We start from the raw sequence: 20909 nt of genomic DNA, 5'->3' as shown, positions 1-20909 counted from the left end.
CAAGGATAAGAAGAGGATAAGGGAATGATCTCTGCTTGGGGGTAGATTACATAATAGAAGGGCAAGGTAATGGGTAGAGGAAATAGGAGAAATAGGAAATAAGAGAAATACAGAAATATAAAATAAAAATTAGGAATATAATTTATCAGGGAAAAAAGCAGAGGAAATAATCATGATCTGAGACAAAGTTAAAGCCAAAATAGATTTAATTAAAAGAGAAAAAATAGGAAAATCATACTATATGTCAGCCATATTAATCAATATTGTTTTAGACTCTTTAAAATAGCTATACATTATAAGGTTGGAATATTGCTGTGGTTTGGGAAATGATGAGTTGGTGGACTTAGAAAAACATGGGAAGACTTGGACCTATGAAGGAAAACATTGTCCACCCTCAGAGAAACAGAGAACAATCAAATATAGTATGGCCTTACACAGATGCATATGAATGTGTATGTCTATATATGACAATGATTATAGATATTTAAACATATGTATAAATGTGGGTATGTATGTGTATATGTATATGCATATATATATATATGCTTTGTATATATGTGTATGTGTGTATATGTATATATAAATATATATATATGTATACATATGTGTGTGTGTGTGTATCTGCATTTAATTGTAGCCTTCTTGGGGAAAAGGGAAGAGGAAGGGGGAAAGAAAGAGAAAAGTAAAAAAACAGTACACAGCAGGGAACAAAAGAAAACTTACAAGGAAGCAAAGAAAAGATGGACAGTTCTGAACACAAAGTATTTATTATACAGGTTTTCTTGAAATGAAAATTTATTGCTGTATGTTTTGAATCCTCTTTTATGTTCTGCTTTGCACATGGCAATGTTTTTTTTTCTTTTCTTATTTTGTATTTAACTTTATGTGTATTTTTCTTTTCCTGTTTTTAAGTTTATGATAAATTAATAATTAAAAAAGATGATGCTGCCATTGGATTAGAAAAGATAAGTTTTGTCCCAATCTGAAAGAAGAGTAATGCAAAGAAATGTTCAAATTAACAAATAATTGTACTCATTTCACAGAATGGTAAGGTTATCCTTAAGATTCTGCTATCTTTGCTTCAGAAATATGTGAACCAAGAAGATCATGCTTATTTTTAAAGAGGGAGAGGAACTAGAGACCTAATTAACAACATTTGCTGGATTAAGGAGAAAGCAAGGGAGTAGAAGAAAAACATCTACTTCTGCTTTGTTGACTACTCTAAAGCCTTTGACTATGTGAGTCACAACAAAATCCTCAGAGATGGCAATACCAGATGACCTTAATTGTCTCTTGAGGAATCTGGATGTGGGCTAAGGAGCAACAGTTAGAATTGAACATGGAACAACTGATTGGTTTAAGATTAGGAAAGGAGACCCACATGTACAAAAATATTTGTAGCAGCTCTTTTTGTGGTGGCAAAGAACTGGAAATTGAGAGGATGCCTGTCAATTGGGGAATGGTTGAACAAGTTGTGGTATATGAATGTAATGGAATACTATTCTGCTATAAGAAATGATGAACAGGCTGACTTTAGAAAAACTTAGAAAGATTTGTATGGTTTGATGCTGAGTGAAGTGAGCAGAACCAGGAGAATATTTTACACAGTGACAGCCACGTTGTGCCATGACTAAAACTGATAGACTTAACCCTTCTCAATAACACAAGGATCTAAGACATCTCCAAAGGCCTCATGATGAAAAATGCTATCCACAAAGAAAAAAGAACTATGGAATTTAAATGTAGATCGAAGCACACTATTCGCTAATTTTTTTTTTCTTCTGTTGAGTTTTGTTTCCTCTTTGTGGTAGTTCCTCCTATTGGTTCTAATTCTTACTTACAACATCACTAATGTGAAAATATGTTTATTAGGAATGTATATGTATAACCTATGTCAGATTGTGTGCCCTCCTGAAGAAGGAGGTTGGGAGGGAGGGGGAGAAAAATTTTAAACTCAAAAGCTTATGGAAGTGTTTGTTGATAATTCAAAAATAGATTAATTTAAAAAATAGATAAATAAAGATTAGAAAAGGAATACAATGAGGCTGTATATTGTCACCTTATTTATTTTACTTATTTGCAGAGTACATCATTCAAAATGCCAGGCTGGATAAATGAAAGCTGGAAGTAAGGCTGCTGGGAAAAATATCAATGATCTCAGTAATGCAGACAATACCACTCTCATCACAGAAAGTGAAGAGATATTAAGAAGCCTCTTGATGAGGATGAGAAAAGAAAGTGTAAAAGTTGGCTTGAGGTTTAACATAAAAAAAAAAATTAAGATCTTGGCAACAGGTCCCATCACTTACAGGCAAATAGAGGGAGAAGAAATGGAACCAGTGTTAGATTTTATATTATTTGGCTCAAAGATCATTGCAAATGGCAACTGTATCCATGAAATTAAAAAGGCATTTACTCCTTGGAAGGAAAGCTATGGTAAATCTGGACAGCTTACTAAAAACAGAGACATCACTTGGCAACAAAGATCCATATAGACAAAGCTGTGTTTTTTTTTTGTTTGTTTGCTTTGTTTTTTGTTTTGTTTAGTTTTTTTTTCCCCAGTAGCAATCTATGGTTGTGAGAGATGGAAGATAAGGAGAGTCCCTTGGACTGCAAGAAGATCAAATTAGCCACTGCTTAAAGACTCTTCATTGAAAAGTCAAAAATGGAAGCTGAAGCTTACTTACTTTAGACATATAATGAGAAGACAGGACTCACTGGAAAAAGACCCTGATGTTGGGAAAGATTGAAGGCAAAAATAAAAGTGGATGACTGAGGATAAGATGTGCAGTTAGTGTCATAGAAACAATGAACATGAACTTGGACAGACTTTGAGAGATAATGAAGAGCTGGCATGCTTTGTGTTCCATAGGGTGATAAAGAGTCAGACATGACTGAATGATTGAACAACAACAAATGTGCTAAGCACTGTGGTAAATGCTTTACAATTATAATGCTTTAAATGTTACAAGGCATTTCACACAGAGTATATGATCTTGTTTGATACAACTAAGAACTCTGTGAGGTTATTATTTTGGATATTATTATCCTATTTTAAAGATATAATATCTAAAGTTGTCAAGATTAAGTTATTTGCACTTGATCACATCATTAGTAAGTGCCACAGGAAAGAATCAAACCCTGGACTTCTCTACACTAAATACAGTATTCTAGTAAGTCAGACCAAGTTTTATGGATTTTGAATGAAAAAATAAAGTATGTGATATTAGCAACATTAACATTAAAATTATAAAATGTAGCTGTCACAATTCACAAGAATAATTCCTGACTTCACTGCATTTTCTAAAATGCAGGTAACTTTATAATATTATGGAATTGAGAGCTTGGAGGAACTTGGGAAATATAGTCTAATCCTTATCTTACAGCTGAAGAAAGAAACCTAGAGTCTTTAACTAACAATGCCACATGGATAATACTTACCAGAATCTTTAAAATTAATTTTAAAAATTTCAGGTTATTAGCATTCAATGTGGATTCTCCCCAACCAGCAGGCAAAGATATTAGCTGTGTGAAAGAAAATAAAATTAAATATGTTCCTAACATGGAATGTCTGTCTAAATAAGAGCTAATATATAGCCAACTTTTACATCATCATTACCATAATAACTCCTAGGGAATTTTCACTCTAAAAAGGATAATTGGAAGGAAACAACTGATGTCTTAAATTATTAGAGATTACTTCAACTGACAATTTTTAATCAGAATAGTTTCATTCAGTAATAAAGCTGGGTAGGCATGATGTCTAATACCTGCTGTATTCCAAGGGAGTCTGGCAAGCCAGGAGATCATAGTCTCTAATTTAAAAAAAAATAGAGGTTCTTGTCTTTGTATCTGAAAAGTCTTCAAGAGGCTCCCATTAAAATGTAATGTAATTCATAAACTTTTTGAGTATTCATTTTCCAAAAGTGACAATTTGATTAGAAAAAGAGGTCACAGGATCTATGGAGATAAGTATAGCTATGGAAATGGAAGATATAATTTGAGTTTCACTCTGACCATCAAGAATCATGTAGGTTTAAGTATATTCAATTTTAGTGACTAGAATAGTTTATAAAAAATATTTTCATATGTAGATCATGCAACTTACTTATTTTTAAATACTAATAATATTTTTAAATTCAGAAACAAAATCAAAGATGCTAAAGTAAAAAATGCACTGAGTAGGGAGATGAAAAACATGGAACCTGGTGACAGTTTTCCCACCAACTAGATACAGTTTGAACCTTGGATATGTTACTTAATATCTCTGGGACTCAGTTTTCTCATGTGTAAGGTGATGGTGCCTCATCAAATTGTCAAAAATGATAAAGGACAGAAACCATCATTGTTAGGAGGACTGTATGAAGAAAGGCACACTAAAAAATTCTTGGTGGAGATATGAATTGGTTCAAACATTCTGAAAAATAACTGAAAATTGTTAAAGAAAAGAAATTAAATTCTTCAAATCCTTTAGCCCAGGGATTCCACTGTTTGGTATTACTTAACTTATCTTATTTTCTGATGTTTTAAGGGAGAGTTCAATGGTGGTCATGAGACTAAATTCAGAAATTATTGTAGAGTCGATATCAGTGACTAAAAATAAAGTAAAATAAACAAAATGAGGGGCCTGGATTAGAGAAATAACATAGCATGTAGTGACCTATTAAGAAAATGATGACAGAAAACCTAGAGAAGAGAATGTTTCAAGGGATTCTTCTGTGTGGCTTTTTAAATGCCTTCACAACCTTCACCCAACAACATAATTTTTTAGACTACATTTCTTTCATTACTCCATTTCCTGAATTTTGTATTTCAGTCAAACTTGCCTTCTTATGGTTACATGGCACTACATTTTCCACCTCCATACCTTTACACTGTTTATTTCATATGAGTAGAATATACATCACTCCCTGCTCAACTCTGCCTCCTAGGAACCCTTACTTTCTGCAAGATTCACTTCAAGTGCCACCTTCTCCATGAATCATTTCCTGATCTCTGGAGTTGCTAGTTCTTTCACTTGCTAAACTCCCTTGGGTTTATTTATTTATTCTGCATATACTCATATATAGGCATGTTGCCTCTCCCAACATAAAATAAGTTCCTTGAGAGCCAGTACTACTTCAGTTTTGCCCTTGGATTGCCACTATCTATTTCCTGATCTATAACAATTACTTTACAAATTCATGTTGAATGATGGATTGGTTGACAAGAGTGCTGTCTTCAAGCCCCAAAGGACAAAATAATTAATTAGTGGAAATTGAAGAGGGAAGAACTGCAGACTCATTGAAAAGTATCTGACAATAAAATGAGCTGTTTCAGGATATAGCAAGTTCTGTTTCCCTTGGTGGCTTCCAACAAAACCTAGATTACCACTTAAAGACAACTAGGTGGCTCAATGGATAGAGTATAGGATTTGGACATAAGAAAGATCTGGTTTCAAATACTTTCTCATTCAACTTACTAGTTCTATGACCCTGGGCAAGTCATTTAACCTCTCTGAGCCTCAGTTCTCTCATCTATAAAACAGAGAAAATAAAAGAACCTATAACACAGAGTTCTTGTTGTTGTGTGAGGATCAAATGAGATAATATGTGTAAAAGTGCTTTGCATATTTCAAGATTTTTTACATGTATAACTTTTCTTCTCTCTTCTTTTCACTTGCTGAGTAAAGCAGATTTTTGTGTAGTATCTAGAGTTACTACAGTCACTCATCTTAGAAATCATCAAGTCCAACCTCCCATTTTATAGATGAGGAAACAGAGGCCCAGAGAGCTTAAAGACTTGCCCAAATTTATACAAGCAGTAAATAACAGGCATAATAAAATACTGATCTTCTAACTCCAAATGTATCTTTCTGTCCATTACTCCACCTTGACTTACTGATGATTATTAATTTATTTTCTGGTCTAAGAAAAAAAAGAGAAAGAGAGAGAAAAGCAAAATAAACAAATGAATAAACAAATCAACAAATAAATGAACCTATGTGGACATTAGCAATGGTTAGAAGACAATGCAAATTGGAAAATAGACACTTTATATATTGGTGAGCCTATAAAATGACAATTTTTATATCAAATCAAGGACAATGAATTACAAAATTTTCTCCTCCATTGGGTCTCTTTTTCAGCGTCAAGTGATTTGCCTGCTTGTTTTAATTGATCTTGCATCTTAGCAACAGTTAGAAAGAATCCATGTGAAAAGCTCAACATGTAAAATGAACAGCTGTAAATTTTAACCCAATTTTTCCTCTAATAGAAAATTCATCAAGCCAATGACAGACCAGAGAGTAGATCTTGTAGAATTACAAGTAGATTTTTTTCTCCATGATTTACACTTGTTTTACTGTCTTCTGTCTCTATATTAATCTGTCACTTAACTTCTTACTTAATGACGTTTTATTTCTAATGGTATTTTGATGACCTTTTTTTTGTTCCTTTTCTACAACTTTTCACCAAGATTCCTTTAGGTTCCTGAGACCTTTCCTACCAAATATTTTGCATTAGAAGATTGTATCTCTAAAAAGGCACAGAATGAAATGGTGGGAAAATGATTTTATTCTTACTTCTAAAACTCCACCACAAGATCTGAACATAACAATCCCCTACAACTTCCTCTTGACTGGAGGAGTCAGTGCACAGAGGAAATGTATCTTACTGGGATGCCTTCTGACCATTAAAAATGATAAAAGCCATTCATCCTCAGACACCCAATTCAAACACTAATTAACAAGCAAAATCTAGACTTGGTTTTGTTTTTTCTCCTTTAGTTCTAATAAAAATATAGTGATTATTCTTGAGATGCTTGGAAGAAAATTTTCTGTGGCAAATATATAAAGTATATAAAGTAATAGGTATCTATTACACTTCTATGTGTCTTAATGAGACATGAATCTCACTTGAAAATTATCTAGCCAGAGAAGTTGCTACTTACAAATACAGCATAAACATTTCATTGTTTTCCTTTCAGTTAATGATGTTTTTTTTTTATTTAAAAGAAAGTTCATTATGATGCTAATTTGTTATTAAAGAAATTTATTTCAAAGACACTTAGAATAATATTTCCACTTCTGCAAAAGACCAGTTAATGATAAAATGAAACAGTAACCATAGTGTGTCTTAATAAAGTCACCTTTTTGTGATTTTTCTATTTTATGATTGCTTATGTAGCGTTTTCATCCTTAAAATGCATGTCAAAGAATCATTCAAAACACCAGCTGTCATCCTAGTTGAGTCTTAAATAGAAAACAATTGCTCATATTTCATGTAACAGTTATTCTTGAACTTACATCAAAGTAGCATTTCTTCCTGTTTACAAGAAGAATTCATTTTTTTTTCCTTCTTTCAGAAAGAGGGAGCATAGTATCCCAATTTCCGAGGCAAAGATCCTCACCTCTCTTTCAGCGTTAACTTGCTATGTGTTCTTAAATTCCACTAAAACAGCTCATTTGCTGTGTTGCAAAAAGGGATTCTGTTCCCTGGCATCCCAAATATCACTGTAAGGTGGATAGAGTAATGATGAGGGCATTTCTGCTTCAAAAAAAGAACTTGCTTGGTGTAGTGGAAAACTAAACTTCTCATCTTAAAGATCTGCATTCAAATCCTGCCTCAGACAGTAGTTGTGTGATTTTTATATCCGTTTACTGCTCTGAGCCTCAGTTTCCTCATAAGAAATGATGATAATAATACTACCTGCCTGTGAGAAAGCATACTAAAATTTTCCTTTTTAGAAAAACTAAAATATTAAGATTAAAGTTTTCCTCTAAAGTCTTTTCCAAAATCCATAGAAAAATCCTTTAAATCGAAGTATTTCTTAAGGAGAAGGATGAAGGGAGCTATATAACCTTTTATGAAAGAATAACTCTTTTTTGTTTTAAACATAATTGACTCCCCACCTTGAAGCGGTTTTCTTATTAACCTTTTAAGGGTATTCTCCTCAGTATTGAGTCTACTGGAAATCATTGGCAAGCTATCTAGCACTCATCACTTAGAAAGAATTAAGACATAAAAGGAAGGGATGAATTTCCTTTGTTTAACTCCTATAGCCAGGGGATTAGTTCTCTTAGAATAGGATATTAACTTGATCTCTCCATTCTGAGATTTTAACTTCCATTGCTGCCACCCTGGAACTGCACCAGGACTGGGGCTGGATTGTACTTCTCTCTCACCCAGGTCTGACAGACTTTTCCTACTGACCTTCTAAGTCATCTTTGGTATTTGTGGGTTGAGAAGTCTGGAAACCACCACAGCTGCCAGTGATTCAGTCCCCTGAAGCCTGCTCTGGGTTTGCTGGGGCCTCCTTTTTGCCTGCAGAGAGTACACTGAACTGTTCTACTCTCCCAGCCCAGTACAATAGATTTTTCCCATCAACCATCCAGGTTGTCTTGGACTGGAAATCTGTTTCACTCTTTTTGTGGGTTCTGCTGCTCTAGAATTTGTTCAGAGTCACTTTTTGCAGGTATTTGGAAGGGTTTGTGGGAGAACTCAAGCAAGTCATTGCTTTTACTCAGCCACGTAGGCTCTGCCCTCAAGTCATTTAGTTGTTATCACAATCTTAAGTCTCTATCCCCACCAATCCGTATTACACAGAACTGATGATGTGATTTTCTTAAAATATGTATCTGACCACTTCACTCCCTATTGAATAAACTCCAGTGGCTCCCTATCACATTAAGGATTAAACGTGAATTCCTCTAAGTCTTCGCAACATGGCCTAACCTAACTTTTTACCCTTCTACAAGTACTCTGTAGTTCAGTCAAATTCATTTCACACATGAAACTTGAAACAAATCTCTCTGCCTCTGAACTGGCTATTAAGATGAATGAAAAGCCCAAAAGACAGAGTTTCTGGGTAATTAATGATCAATTTATTAATTATGCTAGCAAATAATCATTAAATTGAGGTCAGTGGTTTCTCTCAACAGAAGGCTCACATGAAAGTCCTTGGGTGTTTAAATACCTTTGGAAAATGGAGTGTCTCTGAGGGTCAAAATCAATTCTCATTTGTTAACAGAGAGGGGGTGGACATATTAATGAAGACGTGGGCACAAAATCTTCAGTTCCCAATGCCAAGGATATGACTTAATGGGACTCTGCTACCTGCAGCTACCTGAACAAAGGGATCTATCTCCAAGAAGACTACTTAAGTTGTTGAACAATGGGCCAGAATTCACCTAGATTAGATTCTCCTTATTCTTTAACCATAAATAAAGTGTCCAAGTTGGGCAGGGTCTCACTCAAGATTGAGGAGAATGTCTCATTGTCAAACCTGTCCCTCACAGGGACTAGGTTTTGAATGAGGAAGCAAAAAGAGGGGAAAAAAACTACTAACAACTAATCTACTAACAAGTGGTTATTAATAATCAAAAAAGAGTATTTTGGGGTCCCATATATAAAATTGCTATTAATGTAATAAGGATAATTATTTTTCTCACTGTCCTCCATATCTGGAATGCACTCATTAACCAGGAGGAGAATAAGAATGCTGTTTTAGGTTCAAAGTTGTATATTCATTTGCTGAAGAGATAATCAGTCTCCTTGCACAAACTGATGGCAGACAAGAGTGTAGGTCAAATTTGGTACACCAGAAAAAATGGTGACTTGGGTCAAAAGACTTGGTTTTGTCAGGATCCCCATGCCAAGACCACCTTTCACATTTACTCCTTTCTTTTTACTATTAGAAAACACTCTCTTTTCCAGAGCTAAGGCCCAGCAAGCAATTTGTGACCTGAGCTTGGCATAACAATCCTTTGCTCTCACCCTCTGATGAATTCTGCTGCAACTAAATCACAGAACTGACAGTTCCTGAGCTCCAGCAAGCACCAACAGGCCCAACTTGAAGCCCTGCTATGAAGGGGCTTTTTGTCACTATGCAACCTTGTCTCACTTTTGTTGATATACCTCGCCACTGTTGGATCTTTGTCTAGCAATAACTATATATATATATATATATATATATATATATATATATATATATATATCTCAAGGTTTAACCTCAATGCTTTGAGTCACATCCTAGAGGAGATCCCAATACTTGTCTAGCTTCTCTCCTTCAATGGAATAAAGAAAGCTCTTTGCATATGACCATTGTTAGTTTTTTGGTTTTATTTTGTTTTTATTTCATTTTATTTTTCAGAGTTAACTGTAGTTGTAATAACCTGTGTGAGCTCTTTGGTATTTTTAGAGCAGTTGCATAATTTCTGTGACTCTTTGATCATTTGTTCTCAGAGGTGACAACTTCAAATCCAATCTCTGATACTCCTTGTATGACAGAAAGGAAGTTATTTAACTTCTTAAATTACTAAACTTCTTCTCTGGGCCTCATTTCAATTCTATAGTGAGGGAATTGTGACAGGAAGGTAGGTGGCAGAATAGATAGAGTGCTGGGCCTAGAGTCAGGAAGTACTTAGTTCAAATCTAGCCTCAGACACTGACTAGCTGTGTGACCTTGGGCAAATCACTTAGCATCTGTTTATTCCTCAAGAACTTTCTATCTGTATATCTATGATCCTTTGATTCCATAATCAAAAGGGGATCTGATAGTAGTACAAACAGTTGGACTTAGCTTTAGGTTGAAAAGTCTGGGAAGTAATAAGCAAGAGGACAGAACTCTAGAATTTAGCAGCAGGGCAGAGGTCAGTCAGGTCAAATAGAAAGCAAAGAACATATAGATAAATAATATCTTTTTATCATCTATTTTGATTGGTAAAGGACCACTGTCCAGGGAGGTAAGGATTCCAACAGAGAAAAAGAGAGGCATTCAAGGAAGATGAATATATGCATAGGTAAGAAAAAGATGATGCCCCATTCATGGAGTGTTTTAGTTCAATTTTATTAGTAGTTAGATATAGTAGGTTTTCTGGGCTACCTTCCAAACATGAAACTCAAAGATTGACACGTTAATTCCCCTGCATTTCTTGGGCTATCATAGCTTCATAGGTAGTCAATGGATTCATGATTATATGCATATGTGTATGTGCATATGTATTGTGTATATATAGTGTATATGTATGTGTGTATATATACCTTATATGTACATTTATATCATATTTCCTAACCCTCTACCAGTGAGTTTTCACTTAATAGTCAGTCAATAGACACCATTAGCTCAAAGCAAAGGCATTTATTATGATTGGCATAATAAGAGTAATACCTATAAAATATAGACACATACCCATAAATCTGGAATACACTCTCTGCACCATTCAGAAGTGGGAAAAGTAGATATAAATTTAAGAATCACTGGTAATGAGGCACACACACACACACACACACACACACACACACACACACACACAAGGAATGCAGGAAGCTGACAACTCAATTTTCTGATAATACTGAGCCCAGATCTTCTTTCTCTCTTCATGGAGAAGTGATACTTTCCCCAGCACAGTCCCTCTTCTCAGTGAGTCATTCCATTGGGTTCCCTGAATTTGATCCATTCTGTAGCTCAACTCTAAATTTCCAGGATTAGCTGACTCTTGAATCTATACTTGGCTATCTGCTGTCAGAAACAATTTCGTTTGAAGCTGTTTCATGCCTAGAATCCTGCTCCTATCTGTCTGTCTCCATATATAATGAATATCTCCATTTCCCACTGGATTCACCTAGATTATGACACAAATTCTAATCAAATTCTCAAACTACTTCAGGGACTTGCCAAGTTTATACTTGTAAAGGCCTCCAGTGGCAAGACTCTTTCCCCAACCCCTAGACAATATTTAATCACCCTTCAAATTCAAAGACTTTATCCTTCCTAAAAAGTAAAGACAGATTTTTGTGACTGATCATTATCACTTGGTTATTTCAGAATTTTTCTTCTTTTTTATGTAAATAATTACAACAAAGGTGTGTGTGTGTGTAAAGATAAAATTCCACACAAAATACATGGACCATATCAGTAGATACATAAAGCATTTATTAAATTTGTACTATACATCAGGACCTGGGGTAATATGAAATAAAGTAATGTTATTGAAAGCTAGAATGGCCAACTAGAATCATATTGTTACGGCACTGAATGCTAGACTGAGCAGCTTTATCTTTGTGGATATATAATGGGGAGCTACTGAAGATTTTTTAAACCTAAGGGATGCTTTATTCATAAATGTATATTATTGGTGAGAATAAGATGGTAAGAACATAGGCAGATGGGCTGGAATGGATAGAGACCAGAGGTAGGGAGATAATTAGGAAGCTATTATAATGATTGAGGCAAAAAAAAATTATGAAAGCCTGGACTATGGTTTTGACAATGGAAAGAAAAAAGCATGTCTCTTCTTAAAATATGCTATTTTATCTTACTTCTGCTCTCCTTATTAATTTTCTCTAAGTTCCAAGACCACAAATTCTGTTAAAAGTTCAATGAAACATATCATTTAATTGCAGTGATGATGTTTTGTAAAAGAAAGATTGATGCTCAAGGTCTAACAAAGGAAATACCTTTTCAAAATCATGCTTAAAGTGAACGTTTATTCCTTGAAATTCTTACTATTTAACAAAACCCAGTACTTTTAGTCACTGTACATTTACCTATACTATTTCTGTCTACTCAACTGACATAGCATTTTTGATATAAATAGAACCTTTCTGATCTCTCCAGCTAACAGTGCTGCACCTCCATTTTCTCGTTTTTCATTAATCACAAGTAGTTAAGAAAAGTTTGTTGACTAATATTATAAGGTAACAGATTGGGGGAAAATCATATTGATTATTAGATCATAGTAACTACTCTCAACTCTAAGAAATTTCCATGCAAAGTAAAGATAAAGGTCTCTGTATATACTGGAAAACATTAAAAAAAATCCCAGAAAATATGTTGGTTTCCCTAGTCAGACCCACGGCTGAAATATTTTGTTCATTCCTGGACACCACATTTTGTGTAAGAGGTTGACAGTAAGCACCTTCAGAGATAATGATGAGACTTGAATGCATTTTATAGAAGGAACAATTGAAAGCTTAAAGACTGAGAGCAGATATGATAGTTGTTCAATGAACTATCAAGTGGGAAAAAAAAGTTGTACTTGTTCTGTTTGGTCCATAGGGCCTGAACCAGGTTCCTGAACCAAGAATGATGGATGGAAGCTACAAAGAGGAAAATTTAGGCTTCATATACAAAGGAGGAAAAATCCTAAACACTGGAGCTCTTTGAAACTAATTTGGCAGCCTTGGGAAGCAGTGGGACACTGAACTAAAAGTTGGATGACTATGTGGTGTTTTGTAGCTGTTGTTCTCTCTTAAGCATGGTTTGGACTACATGGTCACAGAATTCTCTTCCTGTGCTAAAACTCCAAAGTATGATAGCCCCACAAAAGCACTCCACAAAGAAATGTCAGTATTCACAAAATAGCACAGCAACTGCTATTCTCCTCTAGTATGATAGGACAAATGCAACTAGCATTTCATTTAAACAACAGATAGCCATAAAGAACACTGGCAGTATCTATAACTACTCCTGAAATAAAAGAGAGAACAGTTTCAATGAGAACTCACGGTACAGGGCAAGGGCTAATCCCATGAGATTCTGGGTCTGTCTCACTGCATGTCTTGTTTGAACAGTGATTTTTTTTTTTGGAAGACCAACATTTTTACTACATTATTGAACAATCCTCAACTCAGCTTATTATTATTTGACTGATAAATAACATAGGATAAACTTGTCTAAACCTCATACTATGTTTAAATAAAATATTTGAAAATGTTATTAATTAAAGAGATGTGGAATATTGAAATGTAGTGGAGCCTATTTTTTTTCCATACTCAAATAAAATGTTCACTCTTGAAAAATTAACCTAGCATTACATAGAAGAGGGGAATTTGGGGAAACCAAGGCAGTTGAATAGTAAAAGAATTTCTAATAGAAAATATATCTCATATTCTGTGTTGCAGTCCCCTGGCAACTGTTTATCTCTTATAATGAAACATATTTTAGAAAGCTTTCATTCTAGTCTTTCTTAAAATTATTTTCAGAGCCCCAAAAATGTTTGTAAAAGTTAGCACAAAAGAAAAAGAGGGGGAAAAAGTATGAAACAGTCAATATTGAGGTTTATACTTTATCGGAATAAATCTTCCCTTGACACTACATGTATATTATGTGACCTTGGCCAAGGGAGATATTATTCTGGGCCTCAGTTTTATGATCTATAAAATAAGGTGGTTGGAACAGAAGGACTCTGAAGTAGGTCCATTCTTGATCTAAATCTATGATACTAAATTATACATTAAGTGATTTCTACCTGGAGTCTTACAATGTTCCAGAATACTTGAATGCTTCTTTAGTAAAACTATATAGATATTGATATAAAGATAGACATATAGCTATGTATCTACATAACAATAGATATGTAGACAGATATATATATAACAAATATTTGTATATATTTGTGCATATATATATATATTTCTACACATATATACATTATCTTATTATTGTGAATATTTCTTTTAGGTAAATATATAAGTATGTAGTTAAAACATAAAACAGAAGACTGCCTTAGTGTCAAGGGATAGACAGCACCTGTCACATTAGCTAACTGAATTTTAATCAGGCATTTTCAAAATGTAGCTATGTTTAGGAAATGTAATTTGAATTGTAGTCATACCTAAATCTATGTGCTAATGAGCTATCATGTCATATGGTCCTGCTGTATCTCTCAGGAATCACTGTTCTGACATATGAAAGCACTCATTTGTCACATCTGAAAATGCCATAACAAATAAGAACTCCCACCATTAGTTTCCTTTCAGCCATATTCCCACTACCTGAGAGTATCCTAATTGGAGCAAAGATAAACCATATATAGATAAAGCAAAGATAAAAAAAAGATAAATTGGAGTAAAGTTTAAGAGATACTAGAAATGCTATTTTTACTTTATGGGAGCATCTAATTCCATAAGATTCTGGGTCTGTCTCACTGCATGGCTTGTTTGAACAGTGATTTTTGTTGGGGATTAAGATGTAAAGAAGATTGGAAAGGTAGGAGAGGTCTAAGTTGTGAAGTGCTTTGAATGCCAATCAGAGCATTTTGTATTTCATCCCAGTGGCAATAGGGTGCAACCAGAGTTAATTGAGTAGGGGAGGGGGTGAGATGGATGAACCTGAGCTTTAGGAAAGTCAATTTAACAGCTAAATGGAGAAAAGGTTGGAGTGGGGAAAGACTTGAGGCAAGTAGACTCACAATTGTAACAATCCCAGCATGATGTGATGAAGGCCTACAGTAGAGTGTTGACAGTGTCAGAGAAGAAAAAGGAGCATATTTGAGAGATACTACAAAGTTGAAATTGATAGGCTTTCCCAACAGACTGAATATGGGGTGGGGGAGATAGTGAGGAATCCATAATGACAACTAGATTGTGAGCCTGTAGAACTGGAAGGGTACATAACAGGGAAGGTAGATGGGGAAAGAATTTAGGGGGAAAGATAATGAGTTCTTTTCTTGACATGTTAAGTTTAAGATGTCTATTGGACATCCAATTAGAAATGTCTGAAAGGCAGCTGGAGATGGGAGACTGCAGGTCAGTAGATAGTTAGATTTGAGAATCATCAGCACAGTGATGAAAATTGAGTCCATAAGAACTAATTAGATAATCAAGTGAAGTATTGTAAATGGAGAAGGGCAGAGGTCCCTAGAGAGAGAAGAAAATATGAAGAAGAGAGTGGTTAACAGTGTCAAAGGATGCAGAGAATGAAAAGGTCATTAGATTTGGCAACTAAGAGAGAGAACAGTTTTGGTAAAATGATAAGGTCAAAAGTCAAATTATAAGTGGTTAGGTAGAGAGTGAGAGGAAATAAAGTGGAGACACCTATGTTAGATGACATTTTTGAGGAGTTTAGCTACATCAGCATACAAGATATTGGACCATAGCAGACACGGAAGGATGAAGTAAGGGTATTTTCAAGATGGAAAATCCATGGGCATGTTTTTGGGCAATAAGTGGTGAACCATTAGACAGAGAAAGATTGAAAATGAGCGAAAGAGTGGGGATGATAAAGGGGACAATCATTTGAGGAGAGTACGTAGAATGGGTTCACTTTAAGGGTTAAGCCTTGGTAAGACTTGCTTGGTAAGTAAGGTCCCTTCATCATGTGAGGTGGGGTGAAGGGGGAAATAGTGGTAGAATTAATCAGAACAATAGGAGATGATGAACAGGGGAGAAGAAGGAGTTCATGGTAAATGGCCTCATTTTTTTTTCTGTAAAATATGAGTCAAGATAAGAGAGATGACATACAGGAATATCTATCATACAATAAATCACATGAAATTACTGATGTGCAAACTGCTATCAGGTTGACAGGAATGAATTTTTGGAAATATAAAATAAGTACTAGATTTATCTTTTATTCAAGCCTTTATTGAATAATTAATACAAATTCAGTAGTGTAGCATGTACTGGGTATTTCCCTTCTTCTTTCCTCTCAACGTTGACTAACAAAAATAAAACATGTCTGCCCTGCAGTAACCATGAAGGCCAATGAGGCTTGTGCCTGAGATAAAAGACCATAAGAGAGAATCTGGAAGTGGCAATGAGGGAAAAGCAGAGAATGTTAAATCTATCCCCTATTTGCATCAGAAGAAGGCACAGGAAGATAGGAGAACACTCAAGACAAACACACGTATTACTGAATAAGCTACTCTAGGTTCTCCTAGAACTCTATGGTTCTCATTGTGGAGAACCATAAGCTATTCCAATAAGATAAAGAGAGAAAGAAAAAACTTCCCACATTTGCAAGGGATTTGCAAAAGAAAAAAACAAAACAAAACAAAAAAAACTACTAGCCAAGGCAATATCATTCTTGAAGAGAAGGGACCTCTGCAAAGAGGCCTTTCTATTCAGAATGATCCAGTGGTTTTACCTACATTGTTAAACATGTGTGATTAACAGTCTCCTATTCAAGGAACTCACTTTTTTTTTCTCTTCTTCTCAATAAAATATACTTCCTTCCATATTATTATACCAAAGAGAAGAATTCCAACTAGCCAAGAAAGTGAAAAAAAAATCTCCCAAAGTGAACTCAGGACCTGTGGGTCATGCTAGCCTCTAAAGAAGGGTTATAAAAATAACACAATACTTTCACAATAAGAGGGGTTATTTATTGTTGGTAACAAAAATACAGATGTTTTCAGGCATTCTAAATGGGAAGTATCTCAGATAAGGGCAGTAAAAGGTACCCACAAACCAACCACAATCTTTCTCAAGTGGTATCATGGGTGAGGAGAGGAAGTATTGTTTAAATTACAAACATAAATGTTTATTCTAGGGAAAAGGTTGACAAATTTGGTTTCTTTATACTGAATAATCCCCCCCCCCAAAATGCTAAAACCAACTAAAAATAAAAAAAATGTTTATAATTATTTATATTAACTTAAAAGAATTGAGGACTGAGAATCAGAGACTCAGAATTTGAGAATCAAAAAGGAAAAAATATGTCACAGGGCCTAGTGAAGTCATATTTGCTTTAACCTAACAGAAATGCTAAAACAAACAAACAAAAAAACATTCTGTTAACTAGGTCAAATTTGCTTCTTCCTTTTTTTTTGGGCAGGTGGGGTTAAGTGACTTGCCCAGGGTCACACCACTAGTAAGTGTCAAGTGTTTGGTCTGAGGCCGGATTTGAACTCAGGTACTCCTGACACCAGACCCGGTGTTCCATCCACTGAGCTACCTAGCTGCCCCTGCTTCTTACTTTTCACTTCTGTGTCATAGTCAAAAATATTTCAAATTAGAGAATGAATAGATCAGTTAATTTGCCAAAAGCACATGAAAATAATGTAGGTATATTGCTTAGCAGGTAATCAAGTCTTTCTTAATAGAGGGCTATAAGATCAGGGTAATACCCTGAATAAAATGAGACAAGAACAAGAATTTGCACTAAAATTCTTCAAACCTCAACTCCTCAGTAGGGGTAAGGTAAAAAGAAATTACAAAGAATAAATTACAGAAAACCGGTAATGATTCATGTACTTGACTTCTTGAACAACATTTAGACACTATTTGCCAACTAATCTTTTGAATCAGTCATTTCACCCTAAATCAAGGGTAAAAGAAAATTAAAAAAATTTAAATTTCAAAAAGAAGAAACAAAATTCAAAAAAAACCCTAAATTAAAAGGGTTCATTAAACTATACCTGAAAATGGTTCATGACCATGAGTTACTGTTCCAGGATAAATGAGGAAAAGATGACTTAGGATATCTATAATTATAATTTTTTTTACTTATGTTTTAAAATTTTTTTAAAAAAATTTAAAATTAATTAATTAATTTGTTGTCAGTTTTCAACATTCACATTCACAAGAATTTGAGCTCCAAATTTTCTCCACACCTCGCCCCTCTCACCACCACAAGATGGCATGAATTCTGAATATCCTTTCCACTAATCTGCCCTCCTTTCTATCACCTCTCCCTTCTCTTATCCTTTTCCCCTCTTATTTTCCTATAGGGCAGAATAGATTTCAATACCCCATTGCCTGTATATCTTATTTACCAATTTCATGTGAAAACAATTTTCAACATTTATTTTTAAAGTTTGGGTTCCAAATTCTCTCTGTCCCTACCTACCTGCCCTTATTGAGAAGGCAAGCAATTAGATATAGGTTATACATGTGTGGTCATGCAAAACATTTCCATAGTTTCATGTTGAGAAAAACTAACTATATTTCCCTTCATCTTATCCCAAACCCCCATTTATTCTATTCTCTCTTTTAACCCTGTCCCTCCTCAGAAGTGTTTGCTTCTGATTACCCCCTCACCCAATCTGCACTCCCTTCTATCATCCCCCTGCTCTCTTATCCTCTTCCCCCCTGTTTTCCTGTAGGGTAGAATAGATTTCCATACCCAATTGAATGTGTATGCTATTCCCTCCTTTAGCCAAATCTAATGAAAATAAGATTCACTCATTCCTTCTCACCTTCCCCCCCTTTCCCTTCACTGTAAAAGCTTTTTTCTCAGGGCAGCTAGGTGGCACAGTGGATAGAGCACTGGCCCTGGAGTCAGGAAGACCTGAGTTCAAATTCAGCCTCAGATACATAATACTTCCTAGCTGTGTGATTCTGGACAAGTCACTTAACCCCAATTGCCTCACATAAAACAACAGCAACAACAAACAACCTCCCAATGGCCAGTGACCACTTCCCACCTTTAATCCTATCTAAACCCCATTCTACCTCCCAGTCACTTCCATCAAGATTCTTCTAGACCCCTCCTCCAGTCACCACAGTCTACTGTGCATTTCTATCAAGATCCTCCCAAGACCCCTTCTTTCAGACCCCTCCCACAGTTACCCCAAACTACTTGACCATGCCTAGACCCCTGCCATAGTTTTTCTTATAAGGTCCATCTGGTCATCTGGTGGTCAGATTCTTAAAATTTAGCTGTAACTTACCAATGTTCAGATTCGTTAAGAGTATTGCCAATATGGTGAATCTTTAATAAACCCTGTCTTTGGCTGAAAGAAAGCTTGGGTCAAATTCATTTGGGCAGGTCTTACATGTCATAATTTTGGGGTCCCAACACCCCTAAATCTCTAAACCTCAACATTTCTACTCTTGTTATAACTCCGTGCTTTATTAACTCAATTCTCCACTTTGGTTTTTCAATGTATACTGCTTTGTTCCTGGTACCTTACTAAGTATTTACACTATCAATGCATTTCAGATGAACTCCACATTGCTTTCAAAGGATCATAGAAACCTTTGAAGTATGCTGCTTTTTGGAACAGCTTGAAATAAATGTACCTTCTATAAAAAGTATATTTTAGTCTACTTTAAAATCATTGAATTTTTATTTAAGTCAAAGATTCAGTTAACTTCTGAAGGAATTGTTATGCTTTCCCACAACTTCAGGGCTCCTGATTTCCTGTGTGATAAAGAACTATCCAAGGAATCCAGAAGGTAGATCCTGATGGGAGCCTAGAGTAACAAAATAACATGGTATTCAAATAATATGGGAGGGAAAGAAAAACAATTGGTAATTAAGGAAGCCATAAAATCTGAATGCTTTCAAATTAAGCAGGTTTCTGGGATCCAGACTTACTCACTATTGAATAACCACAAAAGAAAAAGCTTGAATATGTTGAAAGAGACTAAGCTAAGGTGAAAGAGAAATTTGCCCTGCCTCCTATGTGTCTGTGTTGGGGATAAGCATTAAAAAAATTCTGTGATTCTTTGGAAAATATTTTGCATTATTTTTCTCTTCCTGTTGAAGAAAGCAAGAAAAATTACCAGCAATTTAAGTGGGCTTCATGTGAAAAACTTACAAGAAGGCAAAAGCCTCCCCACTTAGGACAATCATTTCTACCTTCATATTCTTCATAATCTTATTCAAGCCCTCAATGTTTATTTTTCCTACTAATACTTTCAGATATAAAACTTGTCTAATTCACACTAATTATTGGCCTGTAGATGGGACTAATTGGTACACAGAAGAACATAAAGACAAGTAATGTCATGTAATAGCACATGTTATCATTTCCTCTATTTTATAGAGGAGGAAACTAAGGCTATATAAAAAAAATTAATGATTGATGCTGCAGACATTTCCAACATACATAGTTCTGCCACTACATCTCTTAACCAGACTGACATGAAGAGTGACAAAATAGTGTATAACAGTATCTAATTTCCTTGAAATATTTGTCAAAATGTCAGTATTTTGAGGTACCTTATATTTAAAGCATTAAGTTAATGACAAGTTATATCAGAGGTTCCAAAACTTATTTGACCTACCACCCCTTTTTAAAAAAAATTACTAAACATACCCCTGGAAATCTTTAGACCTTTAACATTATTTTGAAATTTGTATCATTTCAAATATATGTTTTAAAAAGTGACACATCATAAATTGAATAATTTACTGTAAATTTGGGGGGGGGGTTTCTTTGCATTGAAATTTTGATGACATAATATTGCATCATATAA

General features: G+C 34.9%; 1 protein-coding gene across 5 annotated transcripts in view; it reads right to left on the bottom strand.

The window, feature by feature from the left end:
* Positions 1-20909, bottom strand: part of SPOCK3 (SPARC (osteonectin), cwcv and kazal like domains proteoglycan 3) — a 706138-nt gene that overhangs the window by 582216 nt on the left and 103013 nt on the right. The window lies entirely within an intron of this gene.

The sequence above is a fragment of the Vombatus ursinus genome, unplaced genomic scaffold (genome assembly GCF_900497805.2).
Source record: "Vombatus ursinus unplaced genomic scaffold, bare-nosed wombat genome assembly UNPS02014784.1, whole genome shotgun sequence".
Classification (NCBI taxonomy): Eukaryota; Metazoa; Chordata; class Mammalia; order Diprotodontia; family Vombatidae; genus Vombatus; species Vombatus ursinus.
This window is presented reverse-complemented; position numbering and strand designations above follow the sequence as displayed.